This window comes from Medicago sativa, chromosome 6, assembly GCF_051527215.1.
Source record: "Medicago sativa cultivar Bolivia chromosome 6, Bolivia_mono, whole genome shotgun sequence".
In the NCBI taxonomy this organism is placed as follows: Eukaryota; Viridiplantae; Streptophyta; class Magnoliopsida; order Fabales; family Fabaceae; genus Medicago; species Medicago sativa.
Window position 1 is genome coordinate 7,449,387 of NC_140754.1, and position 13,803 is coordinate 7,463,189.

Below are 13,803 nucleotides of genomic sequence, written 5' to 3' on the forward strand. Positions count from 1 at the left end.
ATCTTACTTTTTTTTTTTTTTTTTTGCCTTTGTGGGCTGCAACTTAGAGAGTTAAGAGAATTGAAAGCAGTGGGTTGATTTTCATATATTTTTTCTTAACAATTTCTATGAATCTACTTTTTAAAATAGTAATAGAAATGCACATTATTTCCTAAAAAAGCTAAGGCACATTATTTGAAGGATAAATTTATTGTATTTTTTTTTCTTTCATAAATTTATAGTTTTTACTTATAGTTTATTATAATTTTACTTCAGTTATGTGGAAAAAAAAAGTAACAAGTTATGGATGTGATAATCTTTAACTTATATTACTGCGGTAATATGTTACACATGTTGACTGGAATAATGAATTAAATGATCGGATTGAATTTGAAGCTAGAGTTCTCATAGAAAAAGTATTGACGTTTGTGTTCCAACTGTATATAGGAGTCTATTGGTCATAATTCAAGATAGGAAACAAACTAATGCAGGGATTATGGATCGATACATATATCATTGACATTTGCAATTGCATTGTTTTGCATCTCATTATAGTTAATCACATTCGACAAATAGAACTAACGATTCAAACTCCATAAGGCTAAATATGACTTAGATACTGTATCCTTTGGCCCTTTTATATGCTCATTTTGATGATAATTCCCTATTTAATTTACTATATGTATTGACTTTATTTCAAAAATATTGATCCCTTGATAGTAATACAAAGAAAGACGAGAAGATATTGCTAACTATTGAAAAAAATGAAGATATAGATGTAACATTAATTGTAGTATATAAAAATAGTATTTTAAAAATGTTTTGTAGTTCCTTCAAAAAAATGTTTTGTAGTTAATTATTAATATGTATAAAATTTCCATTATAACTATAAAGGTTGTAATAAACTTATTGTGTTCTATATATCAATACATTTGATTGTCTTATTGCAAACGTAATTTAAGTGTCATGTAATATAATTTGAATGTTTCCTTAGCAATAACCTAATATGTTAATGAATTTAGATACGCAACATGAATTATGCAACGGAATCAGATTGATTATCACTAGAATGGGAATATACGTACTCGAGGGGAAGGTAATTTCTGGAAGTAATATTGGTGACAAAGTGTTTATACCAAGGCTATTTCTATCTCCTTCAGACGTCAAAATTCCTTTTAAATTTCAACGAAGACAGTTTATGTTAGCTGTGTCATTTGCAAAAACAATTTCCTCTTTCTCACGAACAATTGTAAATTGCTGCTTCGAAAGTTACAACTAGGGAAAGGGCTAAAGATTTTGATTACTGACGAAGATGGTGAGGACACTACTGTGACATCTAACGTCGTTTATGAGGAAGTATTTCGTAACGTGTAGTTTAATATCTCAGTGATGTACTGAGATTTTCAAACTTCAATTACCAAATTATTTTTACTATCAACGACTTTATATTTACTATTTTCAGACGTTCTACAAATTCATCTATGTTCTTATTGCTCCTAACATATATTATTATCATTTATCTTTCGTAACGTTACAATACTGGAGGCATTATACTACTACCATTAAATTTTAGCTCACAAGACCCGTGCGGCGCACGGGTCATCAATCTAGTATTATGAAAAGTTGTCCAAGTAATAAATTTACCACAAATATATACGACTATTATTAAATGAAAAGTTGTTTAAGTAATAAATATACCACAAATATATACGACTATTATTAAATTATTCTTTGTGTATAGATATATTCAATGTTAACTTATTAAATTTCAAGATAAATTGACAATATTAACAAGAGCTATATTTGAAAAAAGAGTAATAAATAAATCTATAATTATAAATTTGTAAATAATGTTATATCTATGGACAAAATTCTTTTCTGTAAACGGTCTTATAAATAAGGATGGAGGGAGAAAATAAATGATTTAATTCTTTATTAGGGAAATAAATAAATGATTTAATTTGTATATAGTGATAGTGTAAATATTTTTACACATGCATTCAATCAAATTAACATCGTATATATATATATATATATATATATATATATATGTATAGATATTTTAGGAACTATAAAATATGAAAGTGACACTACGATTTGATTGAATGTATTAAAACATTTTATATTGTCAATGTGTAAAAGTTAATCTCATTAAATACAAGTCAAACGATAAAAGGTTTGAGAGAGACAATTGAGATGTTGGAGCGCCGGTTTAATCCACAATTACCTATTTTTCAACATTTAGTGTATGTGAATTTTATCGCTAGATTTTTTAGAAGAAAAAAAAATCTCTTAAATAAACATATGCCCTATCAACAAATGATCTAAAACATATGTGGTCAAGTAAATAAGATAGATGACCAAGAAACATATTTATTTGAAGCTTGTCAAAGTATTTTAACTTTGGACCATACTAATTTTTTTTTTTTTTTTTTGTAAACTAAGTGTGTTTGATGCGTAGCAGCAAAGACTAATTATCCGATGTGACTAAGGTTCATTTTAAAAAATCAACTTCTTTAATATATGTTTTTTCATACACACCTTTTATGGATTAAACCTTTGACCAGATAATAAAGAAACTCAAATATTTACCACTTGTAAAGCATCATATTTTTCACCATACTATCATTTTGAGTAAAAAGAAATTGCATCCTGAGGTTAATGCTTTTAGACCGTCTCTACTCTACGAGTCAAAATATATTTCATCCTAGGATAATGCTTTTAAATTGCATCTAATTTTTTAAATTTTTGCTTTGTGTCTTTCTTGTATATGAAACTTTGTTCCGAATTTTTGGTAGACTTAGCTTGTGCTTAGTTTGATAGGAGTATTTTACAAAAATATTATGTTCGAACAAATTAATCAGATACTTATAATTATAAAATCATGGCCTGCTTCCTCAAAAGTCTATATTTCGCACTAATGGACACATTAGTGTCTCACTATAAATGTGATGGCAACAATGTGTGATATATCTTTATTAAGAAAAATAGCTTGCATTACACGTTCCATCTTAAATCGGACATTATTTTCCAACCAACTCAAGATTTCATTGCTTCACTCAATCAATGATTCAAAGCAATAATATGGTTGACATTTTAAACCAATAATATATATTTTCATTTAAAAATTATAAGGGCATATTCATTCATCAAATCTTTTAGTGGTCGATATTGAGAATAATTGTCTCTCTAGAGAATTGGTGACAAAACTCCCCTCTAGAAAAAAATCCGATTCGAATTAATAAAAGGGTTTGTCAATATGTTAGAGCAACTAAAAGGCGAAACTTTTTATTGAAGAACAACAATTATTTATGAAAAAGATACATATTTAATTTTAAACACACAAGTTTTAAAGTAAATTTGCTTTAAAAAAGTTGATTGTCCTCCACTCAATTTAATTTTTTTCAAGAAGTTAAACTAACACATCCAAATTGACACCGAGGTGAATCGAACCTGAGACCTTGATGATGAGCACACTCTAATATTCTAAATCAATACCACCAGACCAATCTAAGTGGGTTCCAATCAATCCAAATATTAATCTCATATCAGACCCACCCAAATTAGAACCTATCACCCAAATTAGATATGTATCTTGAGATATTAGGTTTTTATATTACTTGTAAGGTGTAAGGTGAGGGATGTCACATAAACTTTATAAAATATAGTCAGGTCTTATCTTTAATTTATGTAGATTTTTTCAATATGAACCACCTAGTGAAAGTCAAATATCGTAATTGATTACTATAGTTTAGAAAAAAAAGTATTTGCTCAATTGTATTTTGGTGTATCATTGAATGTCTATTTGATTGTTGATGAATGTAGAAAATAATGTAGTAAACGAATTTCAATATTATTTCTATATCTATCTATCTATCTATTATATAATTGTAGAATAGTGTGCAAACCCTATTCCCAACCATAACCACCTTTAAAATGACTGTTTTACCCTTCAAGTTTGTTGAAATATTGTTGCTTCCAAAAAGAGGTTTGGACGGAATCGAACTGCATAACACATCACAGGAAAACACTTCACAACTTTTGCCACTAGATCACTCATGTTTTTGTTTAAGTAAATGTAATCTTCAAAGTTCCATGATAGAAATGCTAGAAAAGGTTAAATATAACTCATTTTGGTGGCTAAAAGCTAACAATGCCAATTTTGTTTATGACACTCATAGATGGTGGTCGGACCCGTTACTTTGTTTGGGTATCGACTGACCTTTTGCTTTGTAATTATACTGTGATTGTTTGTTTTTCGGGGTGGCCTCTTTAGTACACCTTGTGCTTTAAAGGAACCATCGCCGATGTTAATATATTCCATTTTTGATTCTTCAAAAAAAAAAACAAATTGATGAGGACCGATGATTTCTTCATGAAATTTCAATGGTTGCTAACACTATTATAAAAAATACTTCATCACAATAAAAATTAAAATGAAACAGATTGCTGATGGCTTGAATTAAAATGATACGCATTGTTGATGACTCATAATTTCTTTGAATAATTAGATGCTCCTATTATTAGTGTAAAAGAAACGCCTAATTCACCTTTAAAATTGAAATTCAAATTGCTAATGACACTATCATAAAAAAATTAATGATGGCTGATGATTTCTTTCAATAATTTGATACTCCTATTATTAGTGTAATGCAAGGCTTGAACATAGTGTTGACTATTGATGATGGTGAAGATATTAATTTAACTTCAAATGTTGTTTGCATGGAAGTTTTTCGAAATTTATAATAACAAAGCTGATATTGACTAATGTTTTAATTTACAAAATTCAGATAATGTTTATTTCTTTCGATTGTAAATTCAATGTTTTTAGTGTTCGTATATTTTTAATGATATATTTATTTATTTTAACACATATTAAACCATAAGATCCGTGCGTCGCACGGGTCGGCCGACTAGTATAGTTAAATGGAATCATAAGAAGTGAATCCATTATTAGTTATTCAGTTTTCATAAAATGACATGGTTTAAAGTAATATGACTCTTCATCGTTACCAAACTCATAGTGGTTTGATAAGACAATCAAGTATGTATGTAAATTAAACCATGGTCGGTATGGTCGTGTCACGTGTGTATAAATTGATCACGACCACCATTGTATCATTCTAACTTTTTAAACCCTAATTACATAACTGAGTTTCAAACCCTAATTACTCAATTGAGTGCAAGATTGAGAGTTTGGATAAGTGGTTAATTTGAAGTAGAGTAAAATGAAATTTTTGGTTTCAACCAATATGCTTAGGCATGAACTCTGCCAAAACTTAAGCGTATATAGGGTGGTGCAACTGGGTCTCGAGGGAGAGGAAGAGGACTCATATCAAAAGTGGGGTTATTTTTCTGATGAGTTCTATATAAAGCAAATTAAGTGAAGATGAAGTCAAACTTGCACAAGAAGTAGAGGACTCATATCAAGTCTTGTTGGTGGTGACCACCAAAGAGTAAATAAAGAGCGATAGAAACTAATAATTAATGGTTGCTCCATTCACATGACCGGTAACAATTAATTTGCTCCAATATCCACATGGACTTGGTTTGATTTATAGCGCAATAAAATGATTGTACTTAGATGTAAAAATGTGATAAAATTTAAATAAGGTCACACGCTAGCATTTAGGGCACATGTTATTAAAATTAAAAGTAGAACTTTTACATTGAAGAAAATAATTTTTAAATGTTTAAGAAATTGGATGCATAATTTTTAAGATTTCTTTTTTATATTGGTCTAGACACACGTTAATATTTCCCTTTATTTATGAGAACCAACGCTATACTCCAACAACGAATGTCTTCATGAGCATTAATGATTATAATGTGTAGGTAGTTTCTTTTTGTTGGATACAATCTCTTGTCACAAATTGTAGCAAAATTCAATTCCTTCCAAATGATCTTTGAAGAGATTGATTGTTTCATTATCCCATTTTTCCTTTTTGTGTTATGAATTTGTTTCTCATATTTTCTTTCAGTAGAAGTGGTAAACACCACTGAAACACGCACATAACTACACGGTCCAAGTTCGAGCACGAATAAAAATATCTAATCTTATAATTTTGACATTACCAGTTGAGCTACGCTTTACAAATTCATTGTCATCTTGGCTGTGCTGTTTGGTGGAAGGTTTATGCACGCATATAAAAGTGTTTTGATATAACGGTTGATTTTTCATCAAATGACAATACCATGCATGATGGGGTCAAAAAATGCAGATGTGGTGAAATTTTGGCCACATGACATGAGAAACAGCTCATCTACTTTGCCACTTTTAATTTCTTTCCAATCCATGAGGATTTGTCAATGTTCATTTATTTTAGGTTATTATGGAAGCACATGGGCATGGAATCACCATGACTACGACAAACCACGTATATTAATTGTAAGGAACCATTAGATGAAATTTATTGAATGTAATTTTACACAACAAAAGGCAAAATGGTTTTCTCCTCGGAAAAAAAAAAGGCAAAATGTTTATGTGCTTCTATATCTATTTTATCATTTTTTTTTTTAAAACGTTTGAGGTTGCAGAGATTGGGTAGTTTTTCTAAGGGAAACAAATGTGTGCACACACAAATTATTTATCCTTTTATTATCATGTAATAATTAAGAAAGATCTAGAGAAACCAAACGAGAAATTTTTTTCTAAAGATATAGAGGAAGACTTAAAAACACTTTAAAAAAGATTTAAAGATTAATGAATGAGATCGAAATATAGTTTTTGATTGAACATTATGCAACAATTTCATCTATATAATCGATCTCAGTTAATGGGATAAAACTTGATTATTTTAGTTGGAGTATTATAATATTATCATGAAAGAATGTGGTGCAGTGGTAACAAAATTCTTAGTTAAACAAAGATAATTGTTTTGGAACCCATGCAAAACAAACCATTTGAGGAAATCAATGTTAACAATACAAATACAAATCAGAGAAAGAGAAAAAGAGAATATGAATAAAGACGGCTAGAGTTTCATAGAATAACAATAGCTTGATATTACAAAATATTACGAGAGAATATATATAATAAACCTAATGAAATCTAATTTACTAATATAAAGGCCTAATAACTTAAGCCCAATACTTTATTATCTAGCAATCAAGACTTATCGTTAGCACATATATTAATTTGACATGGTTCCCCTAACATAGATCCTTTCCTAATGAATACAAGTCATAATCAACACTAGACCTTGCACCCGTGCTGCCACACGGGTCATATTGACGGCAAATACGCCTTTCAAATAAATAAATAAAAAAGGTGCTTTAGTACCAATACAACGTGACTAATAAAATACAATTAAAAATGAGTTCATGTTGGTACATTGCGGAAAATTTCTTTGTAAACAACATTTGAAATGTAGTGCAGCGACAAATAACACATTTTAGACAAAACAATCAACATACATTTATATAATAATAAATTAGCAAGAATCGACAAAATGCTTCCAACCATACCTGAAACTGATTCATGAACATAAGGTTCCTTCATTTCATCGTTGCACATACGTCTATTCGGATTTTCGTTCGCATATGGGGTTGCATACTCGTCCAATATAGGATGGCCTATATAACTTGTTATAACATATGGGGTTGCTTAAATTGTTACTTTCACGTGTATATACATGGTTCAATAGTAAATTATTTTGTACACAAAAGCTTAAAAATCGAGTGCTCTCTGAATTTATTTTTGAACACAAAAATTGCCTCAATTAGAAAGTCGCCGCAATTTAAGATATTAGATGCAGTTTAAGCATAGCTAAACTGGTATCAGTAATGAATTTTTCTCCACTGACCTGAAATATAAGGTAGTGGAAGTAGAAAAAGCAAATGTGTTTTTGAATATGCATTCAAACACAAAAATTGCATTAGTTTGGAGAGTCGCCGCTATTTAGGATATTGGGTGGAATCTACGCATAACTAACTTGAAATCAGTTATGATTTTTACTATACTAACATGTAGAATAACGGATTTTTCAGCATTAAAATGCAAATGTTTTTTGAAAATATTCTGAGCACAAAAACTGCAATGGTTTTAGAGTCGCCGCTTTTTAAGATAATAGCTGCACTTTACGCATTCAATGACATGAATCATAAGGTAGACGAAAATGAAAAATCCAGTGCTTTCTGAATTTATATTGCACAAAAAAAAACTGCATCAGTTGTTAAGTCGCCGCTATTTAGGATATTAGCTGCCCTTTACGCATAGCTACCATGATATCAGTCATGATTTTATATGCAACGACATGATAACATTCTTGAGATAATGGATGCATTGGAAATTACCATAATCAATGTTTGTACGTAAAACGGTGATTTTGCATTGAAGAATAATACGTAAAACGGTGATTTTGCATTGAAGAATAACACGTATAAAATATGTTCCTAAATAGTGGTGATTTTATATTGAAGAATGACACAGTAAAAATATTATCCTAAATAGCAATGATTTTACATTGAAGACAGTAAAAAATCTTAGCCTAAATAGCGGTGATTTTACATTGAAGATTAACAGTTAAAATATGTTTCTGAATAGCGGTGATTTTACATTGAAGAATAACACAATAAAAATTTGTTCCTAAATAGCGGTGATCACCACTCTTTAGGTTATGAAGATTACATGGTTGTATGATAAATACGGTAACTGTGAAAGAGACGTTCTATCGACATTGCATTTTATCTCTGTTTGCAGTTGTTGCACTGTGCTTAGCGTGCAGCTGCTGCCAATCAGATTGCACTTCATGCGTGTCCTGAACTGAAATTGTTGCTTCTTCGTTTGATTGTGCCAGACTTTTTCATTTCAACGATGCCATATGCACCAAAACATCACTGCAAAGGTTTTCTGATCCTGCACATTCAGTCCCTGCATAATAGGAAAGAAAACTTTTATAAAAAAAAAAAAAAACAGCGCCTCATGATGAAATTCTGCATCTTTTTCCAAAGACCAGCCACTCATCATACTTCATCTTCATATTGGCAGCAAAAGAACACATGACATTCATATTTTTCACTATATGCTTCAATAAGTATCTACATTAGAGATAACAGAAGAATCGTAAGTCACTGAAAGCAAAACCAACCAAAGCAAAAACAACTAAATCATGTAAAAAAATCAGAGAAAGAAAAGCTCAATTGAAAGCTAAATCTACGCACATTTTTACCTTAAACAATATACGGAAAAAAAGCTTCCAGACAATAAAAATGTAAGTGAAATAATTTGAATAAAAGTAACCAAAGTTGTGTTCATCCTCTCCCTTGCCTTCATCTTTTGTGGCAACCTAAATTAAAAAAAGGGCTGCAATTAAACTTTTGAAAAGAAAGGAAGAATATTATCACTTAAGCAAGTCTTTAGACATGTATATTAACATCAGGTGGCTATAAGCCTACAAATGTAAATTGTTATAATTGGAACCTCAAAATGCATGACCATTTTTCAAATATCAGATTGTTTGACCACTTTTCATATAAGCATTATATCAAACAGGTGGTGGTGGCAAAAGTAAGAAGAAAAAATGATTCAGAAAGAAGGATTTAGTTTACCTTTGTAGCTTATCTCGGTATATTGAGTGGTTGTTGTTGTTCCCATGAACTTTTGCCAATGCAGAAAGATAGAAGGAAAAAAAAACAAAATTCTTCACCCGGTTCACTGAAGAAATTTGTAAGGTAGAAAAAAAAAATTAGTGTCTCATATAAAATCAGTTTTCAGTGGAAGTAATAAAAACGCTAAATTATCATCGAAGAAAGTTGGAAAAAAACACGATGAGAATATTAACATAGACCACATATGATTTTTTTTAATATTTGATGGATGCAATTGAAAGTGTTTGGATTGAAAATAAAAATCAAGAGTAGCAATATTAAGTTGAAGATGGTTATACCTGGGTTGGAACTTTATCGTCGGCGCCTCTGTTGTCAATAGCGGCCGTGCCGCCCACTATATCGGAAAAATCAGCCCGCTGCTCCTAGCCGTGACGGAGCGTGTCGTAGAAACCAACAGATCTAGATGCAGATGATTTCGATATCTAGATTTGATGTGAGATTCACTTCGGGGTATGTTCACTCTCAACTCACGCGGTGGTTTCCGGTGAGGTGGCTGGAACGGGAGGCGATGAGGATGAAGAAAAGCAGCAATTGAGAGAGGAGAAGAGCAGCGATTGAGAGAGAAAATGGAAAATGAGAGAGAATAGCAGAGGTAGAGAGAGAGAGAGAGAGAGAGAGAGAGAGAGAGAGAGAGAGAGAGAGAGAGAGAGAGAGAAGTGAAGGATGTAAGTCACATAGGAAATGGAACAACATTTATTAATAGCATTTGAATTTAAACTGATTGTTGCATGGTAAATAACAAACCCTTACCTACGTCAACTTTTCAAGAGGTATAAATGCACCTTGGGGTTTTGAAAAGGTAGTTGTGAGGTTTGAATTTCAAATTCAAATTTAATGAGCATTTTTCCCGCTCAAAATCTAGGTTTAGGGTTTTGAAAGGCTTGTTTACATTGTACATTAGGATTAAATAATAAGGATTGGTGTGGAGTTATTACTAAATTCCTAAACCTAATGCTAAAGACTCTACCTAGCTAATCTGACTTTACCAACTCTTTTAAGGTAGTAGTTTTCAGACTTCTATTATTCTAGTTGAGTTTGGTGCTATTTTAAAAGATTAATTATATATTGTTGTTTAGTCTTTATTTTGAAAACTCTCATGTTAAAAGTTTGGAGATGAGAACAAATATGATCGTTGACACATAACAAAGATAGACGCCTATACATTCAGTCTTCAACCTTATAAGCATATTTCTGCATGTACTCAACTAGTTTAAAAACAAGTATACCATTGCAAATTTTTGTTGTGTAAACCAATCTTTATCAACAGTTAGTAGTGAGTCACAAGACACATAGTAAATGTTGCTGTGTGAATTTAACTTATGGTGTGATGGTCGTCATAAATATTTTCGGTTTTGAAAGTGTAGCATTTAATTTATTATTAGACTAATGAAAGTATTTTAATGAATAATAGAGTACAATTCATATTACATTGACAATTGAAAATGTCACTAATTTTGTGATAATTGTTCTTTACAAATATGTGTAGCAGTTATATCATGCATACTGAAGTCCGTACCATAAGTAATTATGAGACCTTCACATATGAATGCTATTTAAAGGAATTCAGCATCCTTCTTTAAACTCTTATGAAAAATTTTCTGTGTCCTATCCAATTAAATGTTTTCCGAGAAGAAAATTGTATTGTACTGCACTTGTATTCTGACAAGATGTAAATGATGAATCAAATAGTGACAAGATGTAAATGATGAATCAAATAGTATAAGACTTTTTAAAATGAATTTTTTTGAGCTAGTTTTTGAGCTAATTTTTATTTCTGTGTGTTGTTTAATAAATGTGGATATTTCTCTCAAATAAAATTTTAATTTTGATTTACTATGTGGTGAGAGTATAGCCTCTTTAGCTAGACCTTACTATTATGGATAAAAGGACATGTATTATTAGAAAAAATTGGGCATTCATGTTCGTAACTGTAAAAATTAATGCGTGGAATCTAAATGTGCAACAAAACTATTCATACTTTTTTAGGGTTTTTCATACAACAAAAGATTTGTGAGTAAATAGGCAATTATCCTCCTGAAATTGTAAGTTTGATTAACGTTGTGCAATTTCAGGGGGTAATTGAAGTTTTGTTAATTTTAGGGGGTAATTGACGAAACTTACAATTTCAGGGGGTAATTGCCTATTTACTCAAAGATTTGTCTTAAGACTTTGTAGTTGATACTTAAGGACTTGATCTTTTGTTGGGTTAAACTCAGGCGACCATTATTGTTATCAAAATTTGTATTTAAGCACAATTTGTATTTTGTAATCGTAAGTATTACATAATAGAAAATTGTAGTAATCCACAGCTTAAGATCAATTGTGTATGTTATAATGTGCGTTTCTTATTTGTTTTCTTTAAACTTTATTTGGGAGTTTAGAGGGAGGGGAGGGTTTTGGCAAGAAAAAAAAGAGAGGGATCAAGTTGAAGAAACAGGAATCATTGAAAGAAGATGGATTTGAGGATTAACTTCAATTTATGTCTGTTATTAGACAAATAGTTTTGTTGCTATGTTGTCATCAGAGCATTAGATGATGTTCCTTTGTTTTGTTATTGTGACAAAACCAAATTTGTTCTTACAATATTTAGTTGAAAAAACTAATGTCATGCCATCTTAAAGAACACCGTTTAGAGCAGGGCTAACATGTTTAAAGATTAAAAACAAACTTTTAAACGAGGAATTTTTAAATGTAAATTATCAAAATGAAGGGTTCATTTAATAAACCTAATAAAGACTTTGAAAAATATCAAAAGCAATCTTTTACTATTTTTAGTAAATTTTAATACTCCATCCGGTCTTATGTGTGTTTGTTACAAATTTACTAAATTTTATTCCTGAGTATAAAATGTTCCTGGGAATAGAAAAGTTTTCCCAAAAAAATGGTGGGAATAAAGTTCCTATGGAGATGAGAATAAAATTATGTGTAATTACCTATTATATTCCCTATTTTTAAGGTTCCTTGGAATATTATAATGTTAACCAAATATCTTTTTTCTAAATACCTTGTAATAAAATTCCTATCTTTATATTTCAAGGAATGTTATTCCTAGGAATAAATTTGATACACTTGAAACAAACACAAACAATTGTTGTTTTAGATTCATTGAATAATTGATGTATCCGGTCTATATTTCAAACTGGATACATCAATCATTCAATTAATTTAAAAAGTCAATTGTTTCTTATACATGAGACCGGAGGAAATAAAATATTACTTCTTGTTTTTTTTTTTTAATTTTATAGAATCAAATGTTTTATTGAAAATGGTTACTTTTGGATTCTTTAGAATGTTCGTATTACAATTTTCCACTCCTATTAAAATTTTGTCTGTTCACTTCCATCAGAGTTGGTCCTAAGAATTTTGGTGTTCTGGGCGAAACAATAAAATTGTGCCCTTTTAAATAGAGTAATGATATTTTGACATCCATTTGATGACAACTTTGTTGACAACCTTGTTTTTTTCACTTCTTATTGGTCAAAAACAATGGAGAGAGAAAAATGAAGAGAGAGGATAACAACATCATGTGAGTATGAGAGAGAAAGTTGTCCAAAAATTGTCAAAAAGTGGTTGTCAAAATATCATTTCTCTATATTCCAATAGTTTTCTTCTTACATTTTTTTGTTGCAAAAAATTCATTTATAATCAAAGTTTTTTAAAAATATATTCTCAATATAATTAATCAAACCGAATTAAAAAAAAAAAATCTTTATAATACTAACTACTAAGCAAAAATAATAATTTTGGTGTCCCTAAAATAATGGTGCCCTGAGCTGCCGCCCCTCAAGGCCACCCCTGGCTTCCATCAAGCAAAGAGATCCAGGTTTGAACCATTTAACTCTTTCAATAGTTTTAATGTTGTAATTAATTCACTTATGTTTATGGTGAACTAAGGAGGAATAGATAGCTATTCTTAGGGGTATGATTGGATAAAGAATTTTGTAGGGACGGAAAGTGATGACTTACAAAAAATGATCAAGGGCATTAAAAACTATTTTTAAAATAAATTATACGTGATTGAAGTATTGTATAATCATTAGTATCAAAACAAAATTTATTGTTTGATCATTTATCACGTTATTCCAGAAAAAATTAAAATATTATACGCGCACACATATTCAACCATCATCCTTTCTAAAAAACAAAAATCCTGTCGAAAGTTATCTACCTAAATATTTGGGAGGCCTGGAAGACATTAGGAGGCCAGTAAAGTTA

At 30.2% G+C, this 13,803-nt stretch overlaps 1 long non-coding RNA gene across 1 annotated transcript; it reads right to left on the minus strand.

The window, feature by feature from the left end:
- Window positions 1-8,418: 8,418 nt before the first annotated feature.
- On the minus strand, window positions 8,419-10,248 carry LOC146912469 (uncharacterized). The gene is made up of 4 exons (XR_015016503.1): window positions 9,867-10,248; window positions 9,529-9,634; window positions 9,150-9,266; window positions 8,419-9,018 (listed from the first exon to the last, which is right to left on the minus strand). It is a non-coding gene; the product is annotated as an uncharacterized LOC146912469 (long non-coding RNA).
- Between the last annotated feature and the right edge of the window lie 3,555 nt (window positions 10,249-13,803).